The sequence below is a fragment of the Esox lucius genome, chromosome 5, assembly GCF_011004845.1.
Source record: "Esox lucius isolate fEsoLuc1 chromosome 5, fEsoLuc1.pri, whole genome shotgun sequence".
In the NCBI taxonomy this organism is placed as follows: Eukaryota; Metazoa; Chordata; class Actinopteri; order Esociformes; family Esocidae; genus Esox; species Esox lucius.
The window spans coordinates 31,149,590-31,170,197 of record NC_047573.1 but is presented as its reverse complement, the minus strand read 5'-3'; positions in this window follow the sequence as shown (position 1 = coordinate 31,170,197).

Sequence of the window (20,608 nt, the reverse complement as noted above, 5' to 3'; positions counted from 1 at the left end):
CACTGGATCTAATGGTGCACGCTCTGTACCAAGCACCAAGTCATCTTCATATACTGGGGGTTCTATCTCTCCTCCCTTTTTCTCCTCCTTAATTTTCTGTTCCTTTTTCTCTTTGTTGAAATGGTCTACGCCCTGACACCACACTGCTAATTTACACCATTCTTTTCTGTGCTTTTCCCATTCGTTCTCCTTTTCTCTATATCTCCCTCTCTTGACCAAATTTGCTGTTTCCTTTTTGTCTCTAACTCTATCTCGATTTTTGGAACAATCCTTCTCCTTATTCCACAAAATAACATGTAATGGTCTCCTTTCCTCCATCCTTAATCCTGCCTCACTCACCACTTGTCGCAATTTCTCTTCTATCCCTTCTTTTTCTATCTGAATTGGGTCCATCCTGCCTACAACCGTCATTACATTTGCCACCTGTATCCCCAATTGTTTCCACTTTCCCGTACCTGGACCCCACCCGTCGTCATCTACTTCTCTCTCAAACTCCCCGTCCATTTCAACCTGACTTATGTTACTGTGAGTCCCAGACTCAGAATGATTAACAAATGATTAACGGGTCCCTGACCCAACACTTTTGGGACTTGAACCCAGTTCTCTGATAAAAAATTCGGGGAGTTCCAAACTCCCTGGGCCTCTAACCCAGCTGAACTTTTACACACAATAAGTATTTCGAGGTGCCCCTAAGTCCTCGGGCCTCTAACCCGACTGGTTGCCAAGACTCTAACTCGCAACTCTCCACTGTCCCCTTCGGGAAGTGGCGTAGGGTAGTCAACCCCAGAACCAATAGCAATTGCCTCGCCCTCCTGAATTTAAACCAGTATCCCAATACGTTTTCCACAGGTTCACAATTTAGTTCATAGCCAATATGCAGATTTAGATATAACAGGCTCTGCTTACCTTTTTTATGATGCACCGGTGCTGGAACCTGTGAGTCCCGTGTAGTTCAACTGGACCGAGTCAAATTCCTTCTCCCTTTTTCCAATCCCGGACCGAGCCCCCAAAATTGTTGAAGTCTAACACTTCCCCGAGTTGGTTTGTTGGAAAGGAGAATAAAACACCAGGAGTCAGGTCAATTACCATACCGTATATTCCATTTATTACAAAAGCTTTTGGAGACAAGTGTCGCCGCACAATGTCTAAGGATCAACATTCAACAGATAATTTTATACTTCTACTACGCCCAAAAGATAGAGTCGTTAAATTCACAAAGCAAGTATGCTATTGGTCCAGTTCCAGTTCTATTCCTTATAAGGATAAATGCAAACATCTTCTTGTCCCCTTCTGGTTTCTGTCTCGCCTGTCAGACTATGTGTGTGTGTCTCTAACCTGTGTCCTGTTTCCCTCAGCTCGACCTTCTCTTCAGTCAGCCGCTTGATCTTCTCCAAATTTTCTGAAAGTAAAGACAGACAGTTAAACTGACAAATAAAATTGGAAGCAACATGCTTTAATAACAAGTTAAGCATCTGGGTTAAGTGAATGAACCCACACATATCTATGTAGCAGTCCTCCACATGGTGGCGTGGATTACCTCTCTGGTGCCTTGGAGTACTGTGCTTGCTCCATCCTAAAAATAAACATAAAAGTTGGTGAACAGGTAAATATGGTGAAACCAAGTAAACATTGCAGCCATTACGAGATCAACATGTAATTTACATCGCTACAGCGCCATCTACGGACACAGCGTTGTTTAACCCTCCTATTATGCAAAGAAAAATGACATCCACTATGTTACGGGTCAAATTGACCCGCACAGTTTAAACACACTCAAGACAGTCAAAGAATTAAGTAAAAACAGCAACAACTTTATTTTGTCTTATCAGACATTTCAGAAAGATGAAATACAAGACATTTAATTTTTTTTAAATGATATTTAAGAACTATTTGGTAAAACACATTTCTTTTCTCACAAACAAGATTTTTCAGTTTCCCCAAGTAGGTTTTTTTCCCCCTATTGGTCAATATTATCCTTTCAGTCTTTCTCTCCACATGTTGAACACAATGTGTGTGTGTGTGTGCTTTCTGCAGATGTATTTATTGCATTCTACACAAGTAATGCTTGTTATACTGTCTTGTCGAGGGGGGCAGAGCTGGCATCTTTTCTGTTTCTTGCCACTGCCTGTATCCACTGGATCCATTTCTGGTTGATTGGAGGCATGTCTTGATGGTCCAGCTTGAATTTTCTGGATGGCAGATGCAGCTGCTGTCGACCTAGCTCCTCTAGGACAAGCTGACGTCGGTACAATTTGCCACCATTCCATTGCTGGTTGATTTCAGTCCACAGGACATAAGCATTGTAAGCAGACACATTCACAATGTTGTTGAAAATCACCAAAGGCCAGCGGGCAGTCATGCGCTGACAACTATATGTTGCTGTGACTTTGTCCAAATTGTCAACTCCTCCTTTGGTGGAATTGTAGCCCTGTATGATTTGTGGCTTGATGTCTCTTGTGCTCAGCGGTGCATCTGTCATGGTGCGGTGAGCAGCAGCGCCACCGTGCCATGTTTTCACAAGTTCCCATATCTCACGAACACATCCCGGACTGTCACATGTTTCCAATCTTCCACACCAGGTCCCAATCTAGCTCGTTTGTATGTGTATATATGTTTCCCCTCTGCTCCCCACATTGTGGCTCATTGTGCTTGTCATGTTTGGATGTCGTGTATGTTGCCGTTATTGTAAGTACTTGTGTTATTTCATATTGTCGTTTTTTGCTGCTTTAGTCAGCCCTTTACTTTGTGTGTTTTGTGCTCGGTGTTTGTTTATTTCTTATCAATTAAAGAATCCACACCGACTACCCCTGCCTGCACCTGGTTCCTTGTCCATGCAACACTGCACTACACCACCGTTTGTGACAGAATGAGCCACCTAATCTGGAACCCGCAGGCTATGACGGAGGAGGACCACCTATGGAATCGCCGCCTCCTCTCATGCATGCTCGGCACGTTCCTCTACCGAGACATGGAGCGGGAAGCTCCCTTTACGGTGGAGCGTGTCGAGCGTGTACTCGTGGAGGCGTGCAGACAACGGGCCATCACCAGCACGAAGGAGCTGCTGGCCCGGTACCCATTCCGTCTGCGGAGGGACATCTTCCCTTCGTCTGGGAAAGCACAGAAGAGGGCAAGGTGCCCAAAGCTCAGCCCGAGGTCCCCCCAGGAAAATTTTAGGGGGGGGCTGAGTGGGTGCCCGAGGGAAGCCCCGACGGCGCCCCCTCTATGTCCGGGGCCTCCTCGACCCCGTGCAGGCTGGCCAGGCTGTAGGCTGGCAATTAGGCGCACACCGCTTCCTGCTCCGCGGCCTTCCGCCGCCCCTGTCCCTGCGCCACGGCGCCGATTGCCCCCTGCTGCATTGGAGCAGCAGCCAGCGCCTCCTACCTGCCAGCAGCGGCAGTCAGCGCCCCCTGCTGCATTGGAGCAGCAGCCAGCGCCTCCTACCTGCCAGCAGCGGCAGTCAGCGCCCCCTGCTGCATTGGAGCAGCAGCCAGGGCCTCCTTCCTGCCAGTGGCAGCAGCCTGCACCGCCTGAGGCCGAGGAGGAGTGGCCTGCACCGCCTGAGGCCGAGGAGGAGTGGCCTGCACCGCCTGAGGCCGAGGAGGAGTGGCCTGCACCGCCTGAGGCCGAGGAGGAATGGCCTGCACCGCCTGAGGCCGAGGAGGAGTGGCCTGCACCGCCTGAGCTTGCCGGGGTTTGGCTGCCACCGCCCTCTCCTGTCCCGGCCGCCCCGGCGCCTCCTTCGGCTCTTCCGGCTACCGACCCTCCTTCGGCTCTTCCGGCTACCGACCCTCCTTCGGCTCTTCCGGCTACCGACCCTCCTTCGGCTCTTCCGGCTACCGACCCTCCTTCGGCTCTTCCGGCTACCGACCCTCCTTCGGCTCTTCCGGCTACCGACCCACCGTCGGCTCTTCCGGCTACCGACCCACCGTCGGCTCTTCCGGCTACCGACCCACCGTCGGCTCTTCCGGCTACCGACCCACCGTCGGCTCTTCCGGCTACCGACCCACCGTCGGCTCTTCCGGCTACCGACCCACCGTCGGCTCTTCCGGCTACCGACCCACCGTCGGCTCTTCCGGCTACCGACCCACCGTCGGCTCTTCCGGCTACCGACCCACCGTCGGCTCTTCCGGCTACCGACCCTCCTTCGGCTCTTCCGGCTACCGACCCTCCTTCGGCTCTTCCGGCTACCGACCCTCCTTCGGCTCTTCCGGCTACCGACCCTCCTTCGGCTCTTCCGGCTACCGACCCTCCTTCGGCTCTTCCGGCTACCGACCCTCCTTCGGCTCTTCCGGCTACCGACCCTCCGTCGGCTCTCCTGGCCTCTGACCCTCCGCCGGCTACCGACCCTCCGTCGGCTCTCCCGGCCTCTGACCCTCCGCCGGCTACCGACCCTCCGTCGGCTCTCCCGGCCTCTGACCCTCCGCCGGCTACCGACCCATCGTCGGCTCTCCCGGCCTCTGACCCTCCGCCGGCTACCGACCCATCGTCGGCTCTCCCGGCCTCTGACCCTCCGCCGGCTACCGACCCATCGTCGGCTCTCCCGGCCTCTGACCCTCCGCCGGCTACCGACCCTCCGTCGGCTCTCCCGGCCTCTGACCCTCCGCCGGCTACCGACCCTCCGTCGGCTCTCCCGGCCCCTGACCCTCCGCCGGCTCCTGATCTTCAGCCGGTTCTGCCTCCCCGGCCTGTCCCGACGGCTCCGCCACCCTGGTTAGTCGCGGCTGTTCCGCCCCCTCGGCGGGTTTGTGCCGATGGGGGTACTGTGCTGCCCCGCCCCCCCTCCCTTGGGCTGGGGTTCGTCTTGGCCCGTCCGGTGGCCGGGCCTTTGGGGGGGGGTACTGTCATGGTGCGGTGAGCAGCAGCGCCACCGTGCCATGTTTTCACAAGTTCCCATATCTCACGAACACATCCCGGACTGTCACATGTTTCCAATCTTCCACACCAGGTCCCAATCTAGCTCGTTTGTATGTGTATATATGTTTCCCCTCTGCTCCCCACATTGTGGCTCATTGTGCTTGTCATGTTTGGATGTCGTGTATGTTGCCGTTATTGTAAGTACTTGTGTTATTTCATATTGTCGTTTTTTGCTGCTTTAGTCAGCCCTTTACTTTGTGTGTTTTGTGCTCGGTGTTTGTTTATTTCTTATCAATTAAAGAATCCACACCGACTACCCCTGCCTGCACCTGGTTCCTTGTCCATGCAACACTGCACTACACCACCGTTTGTGACAGCATCTTTGTGCATTGTGCTTATTACAATAACATTCTTGTTCTTCTTTGGGCAGTATGAAACGACAGTTGCATTTTCAGAGAAAGCTAATTTAGAGGAATGCACAGTTCTGCCCTGCATTTTCAGAAGCTCAATGGGAATTTCAGGTTTGTTTTTTCTTATTGTTCCAACCATGGTCAGCTTTCTCTTCTGTAGTTCAACACCAAGGCGGTAGGATGTGAAGAAGTTGTCACACGTGATGTAATGACCTTGCAGATCTACACTTGTGTCCAGCACCACCCGCATCCCCTGGTTTTTCTCAGGCACTCCGCCGGGTGGCTTCCCAGTGTAAACTTGCATATTCCATCCATAGCTTGATGTGGCATCACATGCTGCCCATATTTGGATGCCATATTTTGCAGGCTTGTTTGGCATATACTGTCGGAAGGGACAACGTCCATCAACTGTTACATGAGGACTGGGATTGTACAGTAACGGTAGAATTTCCACCCATTTATCCCATACATCTCTGATTGCAGCTAGTTTGTCTCTTTCACGTCGACCCGGTCTGGTATCACGGTTATCAAAGCGAATCACCCGAGAAATTATGTGGAATTCTTGTAGAGACATTGTTGCCCGAAATATTGGCCTTCCATTCTCTTCATTCCACAGGCTGGCCGTTGCTTCTCCGTTTGACCGGTAGACTCCAGCTAATGAGAGCAATCCAATGTATGCATGCAAGTCAATCCGATCCAGTGGCTTCCAGTTCTCTTGAAACACAGGGCTCCCCTCCAAGTTGGTCATGTCCAGTACAATCTCCTCTATTGCTAGGGGTAAAAAGAGCTCAAAAGCTGATTGTATGTCATGGACTCGAGTGACAGCAAATCGTGTAGGCCCTGGAACCATTTTTATTACATTGGAAGCTGAGAGTCTATCTTGACTTCGTTGTGGTGACGGTGACCATTCAATATGTCCATCTTTAGACTTCCATATCTTCTCTTCTCTTGGTAATGGTTGTTGTATGCTCTCTCTCTCATCTGATGGAGGGGATGTTAGGGCAGACTCCTCCTCTGAATCCTCTTCACTGAAGACTAAATCTGGATCATCAACAGCATTGTCCTCTATCTCTGAAATATCCTCTGTCTCTGAAACCTCTTCTTATTTTTCACTGTCACAGTCCAGCATTTGTGATAAGACTTCATTGATTGAAAATCTTTTGGAGCTCATTTTTGAGTGTCTGTGTCAGAGACCTGCTGCTCTCATACCGAGCTTAGGTAAGCCCTTTTCACCCAAACACAATTCTAAAAGTGCAACCAGGACAAGTCAAAACAAAATAAATCAAAGACACTTTTTATTTTGCACCTGTGCAAATATATATACCCATGAAAGCCTCCGGGTCAAAATGACCCACAACATCATACAAAATCTACACAGACATTCCACAACACATCAGTATGTCCACATTTTACAGTTAGGTTCATGACCCTAAATGAGGAAAAATCATGTAATTTCATGGCGAAAAAAAGTGGTTAACTAGTATATTAGATGACGCAAAAGTGGAAATTGGTCAAATTGACCCACAACATAATAGGAGGGTTAAACAAAGTAAAGAACTGTCCCCCTTGCGATTAAAGTCGAGGCTATAGATGAGTAGTTGAGATGGTAAAATGCAAGGGCCATTACAAAATTATGGTAAGCAAGGGCAAGAGAAGGCTGTTTCTATGTGTTTACTGTACATGTCTACACAAAGGTCCTTTATACAAGCAATAGTGTATAAGTCAAAGTCTATTTTATTTATAAACTACCAATGTTGACCAAAATTCTGTTCACTAAGATTTAACAATATTAAAATAAAGTTCATACAAATAATCAGTACAAGAATGAAAGGGGTACAATAGCATCTCTGCTGGAAGAAAATGGAAACACAAGCAGATACAGCAAATCACAGCGCACGCCCTCTCTTCGGTGGCTAGCCGCCAACGTAAAGCAGTCGGGTTGCTGGTGGAAAGCCGCGTGAGATGTAAATAAGCTGATGCAAAAGCTGGTGGCCTGCTGGCTGTAGGACAGTATAGCCTCCTGCGGCCCGCCAGCAGCAAAACGCCGGCGGGCCGCCATCGATTGCTCACTGGGGAGTTAATCCTTTTGAACTGTTTCATAATAAAATATTGCGCTCTGTGCTTGGATTACCTTAATATGTTCTGGAGTATTCATACAATCATGTTCTCTCCATTCCTAACAATGTCACATTTATGAAATTTTAGCTGCCGATAAATTGTCACACAAATAATTGCAATAAACAATTTAATTATCAATATTGTACATTTTATGACATTATTAGTGTCTTAAGCCTAATAATATTGGAATAATACACATAAGCCTTATGAAAAGTAATTTATTGACAATTAACATTGGAACTGTATTTAAGAATAAATATAATTTCTTTGTTCTTTTTGATCTTTGTAAACAAAGGGTAAATATTACATAAATAATAACTTAACGTCAAACATTTGCCCGCAAAAAGTGCTGTTTTTTCAGCAGTATTGAACAGCATAATTTCTTTGACTATATATATATTGTGTTACACAGTCTGTTAACGTGCGCCATCTGGCACTGTCACATCTGTATTTAGTCACTCGCCCGAAAGCCTCCACAATAGCCAACTGCCGGGAAGGCCAGTTTTATAGCTTCTTTAATCAGCACACCGATTTTCAGCTGTGCTAACATAATTGTCAAAGGGTTTTCTAATGATCAATTAGCCTTTTAAAATGATAAACTTGTATTAGCAAACACAATGTGCCATTGGAACACAAGACAGATGGTTGCTGATAATGGGCCTCTGTATCTAGATATTCCATTCAAAAAGTTTCCAGCTGCAATAGACATTTATGATGTTAACAATGTCTACACTGTATTTCTGATCAATTTGGTGTTACTTTCATGGAAAATGAAAATAACCTCAACTTGGCTAAAATTAAAACAATTAAAACAAAGAAACCGGCATTCACACATTTACACATATCAAATCCAAAGCTAGACACTTAGTCTTGTAGGATTCTTCATCTAGTAAACATTAACCTGTAACAAACGACACATAACATGTGCAGCATTGAAACATATTGGAGTGTTCATCCCTTTATTGGACACATATTAAAAGACCAAACATCAGTGCAGTTAATCCAACGGAAGTCATACTTTGTTGAATTGTCCATCCTCACACCTGGTTTGTCTGAGCAGATGGGGCTACCTTGAACACCACCCAGCATGTCCGTTCCTTTCAGGACGCAAATAGGCCCATTGGTGTGAGGTTAGGATGCCCCCCTGAGCTGAGATGCCAGACAACACAGCACCTTCACAAACCTTCTAAAGAACTTATTTCATTACACTACATATACATTCCAGAAATGTCAAATTACTTTGCAGCTATTAAATTGGCAAAATAAATGGGATGGATATCAGGCCACAGTGGGACATAGACCTTTTTTTCATTGAGCCACTCTAATTTTGTCATGGGCTCGTTCTTGTGATCAGTGGTTTGAAATGGATAGGTCTATCATTTCAAATCACCCAAATGAATACTATCAGCTATTATTGAATTATGGGTATATTTATCTATTTTAACTATTGAAAAATTAACAACATGTTTTGTAAATAGTCCCTACATTTTAGGGTACCATAAGTACTTGGGAAATGTACTATGCTATATCTCATAGGTAGGTGTTTGTTTGGGAAATGTACTATGCTATATCTCATAGGTAGGTGTTTGTTTGGGAAATGTACTATGTTATATCTCATAGGTAGGTGTTTGTTTGCATCATTAGATTTCAATATCTTGTCTTGATTCTGGGCTTTTATTTTGAGTTTTAATTTGTGTTTTATTGACCAGTCTGACAGCATGAGGACTAAATGCCGTCAATTATGAGTTGTATGTGTCATAGCCAGAATATATTTTATCAGCTGAAGATAGGAAATTCCAAAGGTGCTTTTCGCCTATCACACCTTGACTAGTCAAATCTCAAAGTTCAACTCTTTCCTTTGGAACACACACACGCAAACACAGTTGTTATTCTTTATTTGCTGTAACTTATTATTTGTGGTAAACCCCCACATGGGGAAGCCTGATTGCCCACAGTATTTTTAGAATTTCAGAGATGGGCTGTCCATCAAATGATGCAGGGGGCAGATTATTTCCCTTCTCAATAATCATGCACTATGCACCAAATTATGTTGTTATTGTTATATTTTACTGATACCTAGCAAGCAACACGCCAGTGGCCCACCGGCGGCCCACAAGCTTTCTGCTGCTGCGGTCGCCGAGCGTTTCTTCAAAGCGTCTGACCAGCGGGCTGCCAGATGTGGCCACCTTTTGTTATAGGGGCATGTGTGCCTTATGTGCCTTCTAACAATACCCTGATCAGCGGCTTACCAGCGGCTCGACGGCGGCTAGCCGCTTTTATGCACTAAACCCAGCAGGATGCCTCACGCCCCAATATTAGGTTTTATATATAATAATCCTTTATAATTTTGGTCATATAAGAAATTATAATGAACTGAATAAAATGCATACAAAAAAACATGCATTATACAGCAAGCATACAAAATAAACATGTGCGAATGAATTGAAATAAAATGTTTAAAATCAAATAGTACAACATGTCCAGCAAGAGATGAAATCAAATTATTTGATTGTGAAAAAGTACAAAATAAACATAATACAATACTAAATAAAAAAGGGCTAGAATGCCAGTAATATACATAAGTATGACCTAGCAGCAATCAATACTTATTGAATATTATAGATACATCAGTGCAATAAGCATATAAATGATGGCATAGCAAACTACAACTACAGTCAGAATTAAGAACATTCCCACACATTCCCATGCTTTAAATATATTAAGAGGATAATGTGCTCATATACATAACACTGTACAGCAGCAGTTAAAAAATAAATAAACAAGAGTACTGTAGATTAACAACAATATTGGTTGTGCTGGAGATGTCATTCATATTCACGGCAGGTCCCTTGTACCGCAGCGACGTCTTCTCCCACCTGCACGGTCATCTCCAAATGTTCCAAAAGTAAAGACAGTTAATTATTCATTCAATTACAAGATTAACATGTTATTCATATACCTCCAGGGCTGCAATCCACAGGGTGTTGTGGTGTGGAGGTGCATCCTTGGGGTGGTAGGGGCCCACGCTGGAACGATTTTCGCTCTTCTGGCGATACACACGTCTGGTGTCTAGGAAAAGTAAAGGTTTTGTAAGCATTTTCCCTGCAAAACATATTTTCATTCCAAGTTTCAAATGGTTATTACCTTTTCAAATTCACCTGCATGCTGGATGAGCTTATAAGGGACAGCCTCACAGGGGTCTTCAGGTGGTGAACAAGTTCGGACAAACTTGTTGTGGCTGAAGTACTTCCTGCAGGTGATGCTGTGTGGTTGCCAGTTATGTCCCCCTTTGAGCCACAGGGGTGGAACTACTGCCACACAGTCATCCTCCTCCGGGAACAAAACTACAGAAAACGTCATAACCTGAAAGCAATGTTTAGAAAATAAGTTAAAAAAACCGGCAGCATAAGAAACACACAGGCTAGCTAAGAACAATGTGGATACACAAGGGGTACTGTAGGTATTTCATCTCAGGCCAACACTGTTTTTTACAAGCTCAGTTTCTATTACATGTTTTCCCGCCAATGGTTTAGAACTTGCGTTCAGCTACCACTGACTGACTAAACATTTGAATGTTAACTGAATATTGCATACAGTCATTGTTTAATACAAAAGTAATTACATTCTTACTTAGTAACCTAACAACACTTAGTTATTTATAATAACGCAGGACCGAAATCACCATAGCTATGTAGGTGACTCAGCGTTCAATAATTTTCAGTCCAACGTATGTCTGTATGTTTTGGGGCTTCATCAAATTGTAATAAAACAATGTCATAATCCACGTTGTATTGTCCAGTTCAGAGCATATAGCTTATACCTTACACCCTGAGTTGTTCCTTTTCCTGAACGAGACTTAAAGAACCAAGTCACTAAAATCATCCAGTTTTCTCATTACTAGAACGTGGGATTCCTAGTTTGCAAAATGCGATTTTCTTGCCTTATGTGCAATTCATATTCGCTACAGCGCCATCTACGGACACGGCGGTGTTTAAACACAGTAAAGAACTGTCCCCCATGAAGCATTAAAGTCGAGGCTGTAGGCGAGTAGTTGAGCCGGTACCAAGCAGTGGAAAAGGGCCATTACAAAATTATGGTAAGCAATGGCAAGAGAAGGCTGTTTCTATGTGAACACAAAGGTCCTTTACACAGTGAGCTCCTGGACAGTCTGTGGCGCTACTTGGCGGCGTCAGATGCACCGATAACCCCTCAGGGTAACACTTTACAATAAGGGTATATTAACTCACATTAGTTAATGATGTAGTAAATATTAACAAACATTAGTTACAAGTCTTAATAAACATGTATTTATTTTCTTGTTAATATTACCTAAGCAGTAATACATATAAGCATTAATGTTTGGTAATGTATTAGTTCAAATGTATTAACAATTACCACACTCATTTAATAAGTGATTGTTCTCTTGAAGGAAATAACTATAATACATTTATTAGACAGTATTTTATCTAGCTATTTTCGGTCTCTGCACATTTAACTTACTTGCTCTTCTTCCAGTATCACATCTTCCTCTTGGGAACAGGTTGAGGACAGAGGACTAACTAGAATGTACTCATCTTTGAGTTACAACTATACTTTATATATGCTTGTGTCGATAACGTTGATAATAAAAATTGCTGGCAATGAATGTCATTATCAATTAGTTGGGTCGACACAAGACGCAGCAACAAATTTAAAATAAAAAAAATGGTGGAGGCTGCAGCCGAGGGTAGTCGCGTACGATCCAAAACTTAAAAAGTACCGTATGGGACCACTTTATGTTTAGGAATTCAATAAAAACAGTTTGCAATGCAGAACTCTTATGGCAAGGGAGCACGACCAAAATGCATGATCATTTGAAGAGAAAACATGTTCTAACCTTAACCGTGATGACAGAAGATATTCATGTATTATATGAATAATTATTGTTTGTTAATATTTACTACATCATCAACTAATGTCAATGAATGCCTTTATTGGGAAGTGCTGCCAGTTAAGGTTTGATTTATTCATATTCAATTAAAGGTTTGAAGTCCCGTATTGCTCATGTTTACGAAGGGTGCCAATATCAGTGGAGGGCACTGTATGTTGGTTTTGAGGTAATCATGAATGTAGCAGAAAAACTAAATGAAAAAGGATGCACAAATAGTTTAATCCCACGTTGAATTAGTTAAATTATGTGGGTAAGTATAATCTGGAGGGTAAATAAATGGATACCAAATGGACCAATCAAAGGAGGTATCTTTTGGAAACCGTTGGGACGGGACTGATAAATAGACATTAGAAACCTGGTTAGTTTTGTGCCTTACAGGTGAAGGCAAAACCCAACATGACAAGAGGAAAGGAGATTTCAGAGGACATTAGGAAAAGGGTAGTGAGAGCACATCAGTCTGAGAATGCCTATACAACCTTCTAAAAAAGATTTTGTCCATAATTCTCCGTTTTGATCACAATTCAAACCGCATTGTTTGATGAAAACCCAACACTGCCTTCCACCAATATAAACTTATCACTAAAGTCCAGCATGATGGTGGTAATGTCAAGTTCTGGGACTGCTTTTCCTCCTCTGGACCTGGTATACTGCACATCATTAAGGGAACCATAAATTGTAAGGTACAGCAGGAGATCCTTGAGCAGTCAAGCCATCAGTCAAGGAATTAAAGCTAAGACAAAAACGGGTCTTCCAACAAGAAACCAATTCATGCATTAAAACAAGAATGGCTCAGGAAAAATACGATTTGTGCTTAGGATTGGCCAACTCAAAGTCATGACCTTAATTCAAGCCACATGCTGTGGCTGGATCTGATGTGGGAAGTAAATGCCAGGCACCCCTCAGACTTCATTAAATTGGCTGAGTTCTGTAAAGAGGAGTGGGCAAAACAATTTAAATAATTATATCAGAGACTTATTAGTGGCTGCTCTTATCGCTGATTTATCACTGCTAATGGAGGTGCAGTGATAAATAAAGCTATTGAATGAAGGGATTCACTTATTTTTTCATTTAGTTGTTCTATTACACTCATGTTTTGCTCTACACCATTCTATGGAATTGGTAACTATGAAATCTGTTATATTGGGTAAAGAAAAGAAGAGGCTTCCTGATAAATGAAGATTTCATGGTGAACACAAAACAATAGTTCACATCCTTCTAAGTACCACGGTATGTGCCCTTCATACCCTAGCCCAGTAGAGTTGTAGGGCCTAGGCTTGGTTCCAGGGATTCAGCCCCAGGAGTATTCAGAATAGCCCAGGGCCTTTTAAACCAATCCCAAAAAATTACGATGGACATGTCTGCATGCACGTTGACATTAAAATTGAAGGAATTGTGTAAGAACCATTTGACATATTTTCAAAAATGCACATGTGCACACAATGACTAGCATATGTACTTTAAGAACCTCAAGGGGTTCCTTGAATCAACAATAATTCTAGTTCAGGATAGGGAAGGCAATGTTGTGTAGCAAAATGTATATTCTATTTTTGCACAAGCTGAGAAGAACCGATAAGATGGAAGCAGTCATCACAGTCTAAAACCTGGGGAGGGAGTTATTATATAATATATTACTTCTTGTTTTGTTGTAAAGGCCATGAGCAATGATCACTGGTATGTATCACTTGCAGAAATGTAAACTTTGATCAAGTCTTCTATCTTGTGTGAATAGGCCATAATTCTAAGTTTGACATACAAGATATGCAAAGAAAAACTTGGCTAGAAGCTACACCTAGATGACAACCTTTCAGTCAATGACCAATTAAATACATTATTAAGATGAGAACAATCTGTCTTCAAATCCAACCTTGATACATTATGTACAACCCTTTTTCCAAAGAAGTTGGGACGCTGCATAAAATGTAAATAAAAACTGAATGCACTCAATATCCAATAGAAAATAGAAAGTTCAAAGACAACTTATCAAATGTTGAAACTGAGAAATTGTATTGTTTCTTGAAAAATATATGACCACTTTGAACTTGATGCAAGGAACATGTTTCAAAAAAGTTGTGACAGAGGCAATTAAAGACTGGAAAAGCTGTGTAATGCTAACAAAACAAACTGGTGGAATATTACACAAATAATTAGGTTAATTGGTAACAGGTCAGTAACATGTTTGGGTATTAAAAGATCATTCCAGTGAGGATGGGTCTGTCAGAAGTGAGGATGGGGCCACTCTGTTTGGAAGTGGGGAACACTTCCAAAAATCATTATCTGTGAACACAGTACATCGCCGCATCAACAAATACAAGTTAAAACTCTACCGTGCATAGAAGAACCCGTAATATAAACAAGATCCAGAACAACTGCCCCCTGCTCTGGGTCTGTGCACATTTAAGATGGACTGAGGCAAAGTGAAAAACTGTCCTGTGGTTGGACTAATCAATATTTGAAATAATATTTGGGAATCATGGACACTGCGTCCTCTGAACTAAAGATGAGAGGGACCATCCGGCTTGATGTCAGCTCACAGTTCAAAAGCCAGCATCTGTGATGGTATGAGGGTGCATTAGTGCACATGGCATGGGTGATTTGCACCTCTGTGAAGACACCATTAATGCTGAACAATGTATACAGGTTTTGGAGCAACATATGCTGCCATCCAGATGTCTTTTTCAGAGAAGACCTTGTAGTTCCAAGAACACATGCAGAGTATTGTTAAAAGAAGAGGTGTTGTAACACAATGGTAAACATGGCCTTGTCCCAAATATTGAAATGTGTTGCTGGCATCAAATTCAAAATGGGTATATATTTTTCCAAAAACAATAACATTTCTCACATTCACCATTTGATATGTTCAAACAAATAAATTAATTTATAAAGATCTTTTTACATCAGCAGTTGTCACACAGTGCTTTTAAAAGACACCAAGCCTGTTGCCTTTGTACTGTTTTTAATGAAATATAGGGATAAATGATTTGCACATCATTGCATTTTGTTTCTATTTGCATTTTATGCAGCATCCCAACTTTTTTGGAAAAGGGGTTGTATATGTTACTGCATATGCAGTGCATTCAGAAGGCATTCCGTCCCCTAAACTTAATTTATAATTGATTACATTTTCTTTTTTGTCATTCATCTATACATACTACCCCATGACGAAAAAATGTATTCTAATTTATTGAAAATTAAAAATTTCTATATTTTACATACCTACAGCTACTTATTCAGACACTATGATACTCCAAATTGCATACAAATTTACCTTGTGTCCTTTGATCAGCCAAACTTCTTTGGACTCCATCTTTGGAATTTTAAAAAAATTCTCAGAATTTATCTGTGAAAAAATATGTGAACCACTTTATTCAATAGCCTCTCACACCTCCATTAGCAGCGCTAAATTAGAGTAAATGTCTCCTATAGCAACTAGTCAGTCTCTGACATATTTTTTTGTGTGATTTTTCCACTCAAACTTTTGAGTGAGGATTCGAGGGGTGCTGGCATATACTGCCCACTTCAGGTCCTGCCACTGCATCTCAATTGGATTAAGGTCAGAAATGTGGCTCAGCCAATTCAAAACATAAATCTTGAGAATCTTGAAATCTTGAGACATTCTTTGGTAGATTTGCCCGAATGATTTGGTTTGTTGTCTGGTTGAAGGAATCATTTTCGGCCCAGCATTATCTCTTTGGCTGATGATTCCCTTAATGATGTTGACCAGGTTCAGAATAGGAAAAGTAGCCCCAGATCTTGACATTTCCACGATCATGCTTGACTGTTGGGATAAAAAAAAATGGTGTTAGGCAATATTAGGTTTTTGTCAAAGATATCCGTTTTGGTTGTGACCAAAAGAAAAAAAATTGGACTTGTTTGTCCAGAGAATGAACTGTCAGAAATCTTCAGGTGTATCCAGGTGCTCTTACACAGGGAGTTTGGTTAAGACGGGAAGGTTGGTTCCTAGCAACTGTCCCATGAATGCCATTGTCATTTCAGTCTTTTTTTAATGTTGAAGCATTCACAGTAACCTGAGACGCTGCCAGGGAGGCCTGTAAACCTCCACATGTTGTGATTGGGTTCATCATCATCATCATCTTCTTCCGCTTCATCCGGGGCCGGGTCGCGGGGGCAGCAGTCTAAGCAGGGATGCCCAGACTTCCCTCTCCCCAGACACTTCCTCCAGCTCTTCCGGGGGGACACCGAGGCGTTCCCAGGCCAGCCGGGAGACATAGTCCCTCCAGCGTGTCCTAGGTCTTCCCCGGGGTCTCCTCCCGGTGGGACGGGACCGGAACACCTTCCCTGGAAGGCGTTCCGGAGGCATCCGAAACAGATGCCCAAGCCACCTCAGCTGACCCCATCGATGTGGAGGAGCAGCGGCTCTACTCCGAGCTCCTCCCGGGTGACCGAGCTTCTCACCCTATCTCTAAGGGAACGCCCAGCCACCCTGCGGAGAAAGCTCATTTCGGCCGCCTGTATCCGGGATCTTGTCCTTTCGGTCATGACCCAAAGCTCATGACCATAGGTGAGAGTAGGAACGTAGATTGACCGGTAAATCGAGAGCTTCGCCTTGTGGCTCAGCTCTTTCTTCACCACGACAGACAGATACATCGACCGCATTACTGCAGAAGCTGCACCGATCCGTCTGTCAATCTCCCGTTCCATCCTTCCCTCACTCGTGAACAAGACCCCTAGATACTTAAACTCCTCCACTTGAGGCAGGCACTCTCCACCAACCTGAAGTGAGCAAGCCACCCTTTTCCGACTGAGGACCATGGCCTCAGATTTGGAGGTACTGATTCTCATCCCCACCGCTTCACACTCGGCTGCAAACCGTCCCAGCGCATGCTGAAGGTCCTGGTTTGAAGAGGCCAACACGACAACATCATCCGCAAAGAGCAGAGACGAAATCGTGTGGTCCCCAAACCTGACACCCTCCGGCCCCTGGCTGCGCCTAGAAATTCTGTCCATAAAAATTATGAACAGAACCGGTGACAAAGGGCAGCCCTGCCGGAGTCCAACATGCACTGGGAACAAGTCTGACTTACTGCCGGCAATGCGGACCAAGCTCCTGCTTCGGTCGTACAGGGACCTGACAGCCCTTAGCAAAGGACCCAGGACCCCATATTCCCGAAGAACTCTCCACAGGATGCCGCGAGGGACACAGTCGAATGCCTTCTCCAAATCCACAAAACACATGTGGATTGGTTGGGCAAACTCCCATGAACCCTCCAACACCCCGTAGAGGGTATAGAGCTGGTCCAGTGTTCCACGGCCCGGACGAAAACCACACTGTTCCTCCTGAATCCGAGGTTCTACTATCGGCCGTATTCTCCTCTCCAGAACCCTGGCATAGACTTTCCCGGGGAGGCTGAGAAGTGTGATCCCCCTGTAGTTGGAACACACCCTCCGGTCCCCCTTCTTAAAAAGAGGGACCACCACCCCGGTCTGCCATCCCAAAGGCACTGTCCCCGACCGCCACGCGATGTTGCACAGGCGTGTCAACCAAGACAGCCCCACAACATCCAGAGACTTGAGGTACTCAGGGCGGATCTCATCCACCCCCGGTGCCTTGCCACCGAGGAGTTTCTTGACCACCTCAGTGACTTCAGCCCGGGTGATGGACGAGTCCACCTCTGAGCCCTCATCCTCTGCTTCCTCAATGGAAGATGTGACGGCGGGATTGAGGAGATCCTCGAAGTACTCCTTCCACCGCCCGACGACATCCCCAGTTGAGGTCAACAGCTGGCCACCTCTACTGTAAACAGCGTTGGTAGGGCACTGTTTCCCTCTCCTGAGGCGCCGGACGGTTTGCCAGAATCTCTTCGAGGCCAGCCGATAGTCCTTCTCCATGGCCTCACCGAACTCCTCCCAGGCCCGAGTTTTTGCCTCCACAACCACCCGGGCTGCAGTCCGCTTGGCCTGTCGGTACCCGTCAGCTGCCTCAGGAGTCCCACAAGCCAACCAGGCCTGATAGGACTCCTTCTTCAGCTTGACGGCATCCCTTACTTCCGGTGTCCACCACCGGGTTCGGGGATTGCCGCCTCGACAGGCACCGGAGACCTTACGTCCACAGCTCCGAACGGCCGCTTCGACAATGGCGGTGGAGAACATGGTCCACTCGGACTCAATATCTCCAGCCTCCCTCGGGATCCAGTCGAAGCTCTGTTGGAGGTGGGAGTTAAAGATCTCTCTGACAGGAGACTCGGCCAGACGTTCCCAGCAGACCCTTACAGTACGCTTGGGCCTGCCGAGTCTGTCCAGCTTCCTCCCCCGCCATCGGATCCAACTCACCACCAGGTGGTGATCAGTTGACAGCTCCGCCCCTCTCTTCACCCGAGTGTCCAAGACATACGGCCGCAGGTCAGATGAAACGACAACAAAGTCGATCATCGACCTGCGGCCTAGGGTGTCCTGGTGCCATGTGCACTGATGGACACCCTTATGCTTGAACATGGTGTTCGTTATGGACAAACTGTGACTAGCACAGAAGTCCAATAACTGAACACCACTCGGGTTCAGATCAGGGGGGCCGTTCCTCCCAATCACACCCCTCCAGGTGTCACTGTCGTTGCCCACGTGGGCGTTGAAGTCCCCCAGTAGAACGATAGAGTCCCCAGTTGGAGCACTTTCCAGCACCCCTCCCAGAGACTCCAAGAAGGTCGGGTACTCTGCACTGCCGTTCGGCCCATAGGCACAAACAACAGTGAGAGACCTATCCCCGACCCGAAGGCGCAGGGAAACGACCCTCTCGTTCACCGGGGTAAACTCCAACACATGGCGGCAGAGCTGGGGAGCTATAAGCAAACCCACACCAGCCCGCCGCCTCTCACCATGGGCAACTCCAGAGTGGTGAAGAGTCCATCCTCTCTCAAGGAGTGTGGTTCCAGAGCCCAAGCCGTGCGTAGAGGTGATTCCGACTACCTCCAGTCGGAACCTCTCAACCTCACGCACTATCTCAGGCTCCTTCCCCGCCAGCGAGGTGACGTTCCACGTCCCTAGAGGTAATTTCCGTGTCCAGGGATCAGGTTGCCTAGGCCCCTGCCTTCGACTGCCGCCCGATCCTCTACGCACCGACCCCTTATGGTCCCTCATGTGGGTGGTGAGCCCACGGGAAGGCGGCCCCACGTCGCTCCTTCGGGCTATGCCCGGCCGGGCCCCATGGGGAAAGGCCCGGCCACCAGGCGCTCGCGTGCGAGCCCCAACCCCGGGCCTGGCTCCAGGGTGGGGCCCCGGCTGCGCCATACCGGGCGACGTCACGGAACTCAAATAATTATTCATCATTAAGGGGTGTTTTGAACCGCTCTTAGTCTGACCCGTCGCCTAGGACCTGTTTGCCTTGGGAGACCCTACCAGGGGCATATAGCCCCAGACAACATAGCTCCTAGGGTCACTCGGGTACTCAAACCCCTCCACCACGTTAAGGTGGCAGTTCATGGAGGAGTGTGATTGGGTTGGTCTACCTAATTAAAATGTTTTCTTGCGGCTGTTAGAGATATTTTGGAAGGGAGTCCATGTCTAGGCTGAGTTGCTATCAAATTATATTTCTCTATTTGTAAATTATTTGCATTACAGTGAACTGCTCAAATGGTTTTGAGATATTTGTATTGCCATCCCCAGACTGAAGTGCTCTGACTACCCTCTCTCTGATGTCCTTTGAGATCCCCTTTCCTCTCTGCATCGTGTGTTTGCATTCACCTGTATGGGTAACACCAAACTGACCAGATTTGTCTCTATTTGGTCTCACACGTTTTTGCTTTGAGGTTATGGGGTTTTATGTAGATTAATGACAAAAAAAGAATTGTAAAATCTATAACAACAACATTTGGAGAAAGTGAAGGGGTCTGAATACATTCAGAAGCCACTGTAAAAGAGATTAAATAAAAACATGGTATAAGAGTCATTAGCAAGGAAATGTAGCCCAAGAAATATATCGCTGTGACAATTCACGAAAAGGCAGGACACATATGCACTGAGAACACAGGAATTTTAATCAAAAGAACTAAGATGTAACTGAACTTAAATCAAGAAAACCAAACAATGTTACACATGGGCGAAACCAAAACAAAGACTGACGATACACTAGGAAAGGAATAACTTATATTCACTGAGGGACAGTGAATAGGAACACAGATGAGGGCAATAATGATAAACAGGTGTTCATGTTACAAATGAGGGAGAGGAGTTGGATCTCACAACCTACCCTACCAGGATGTGACCATTTCTATGATAAATGTTGGCTTAAAGGGGTCAGACAACTTCAATTTAGCATGTATTTGGTATTCCCTCATATGCATGTATG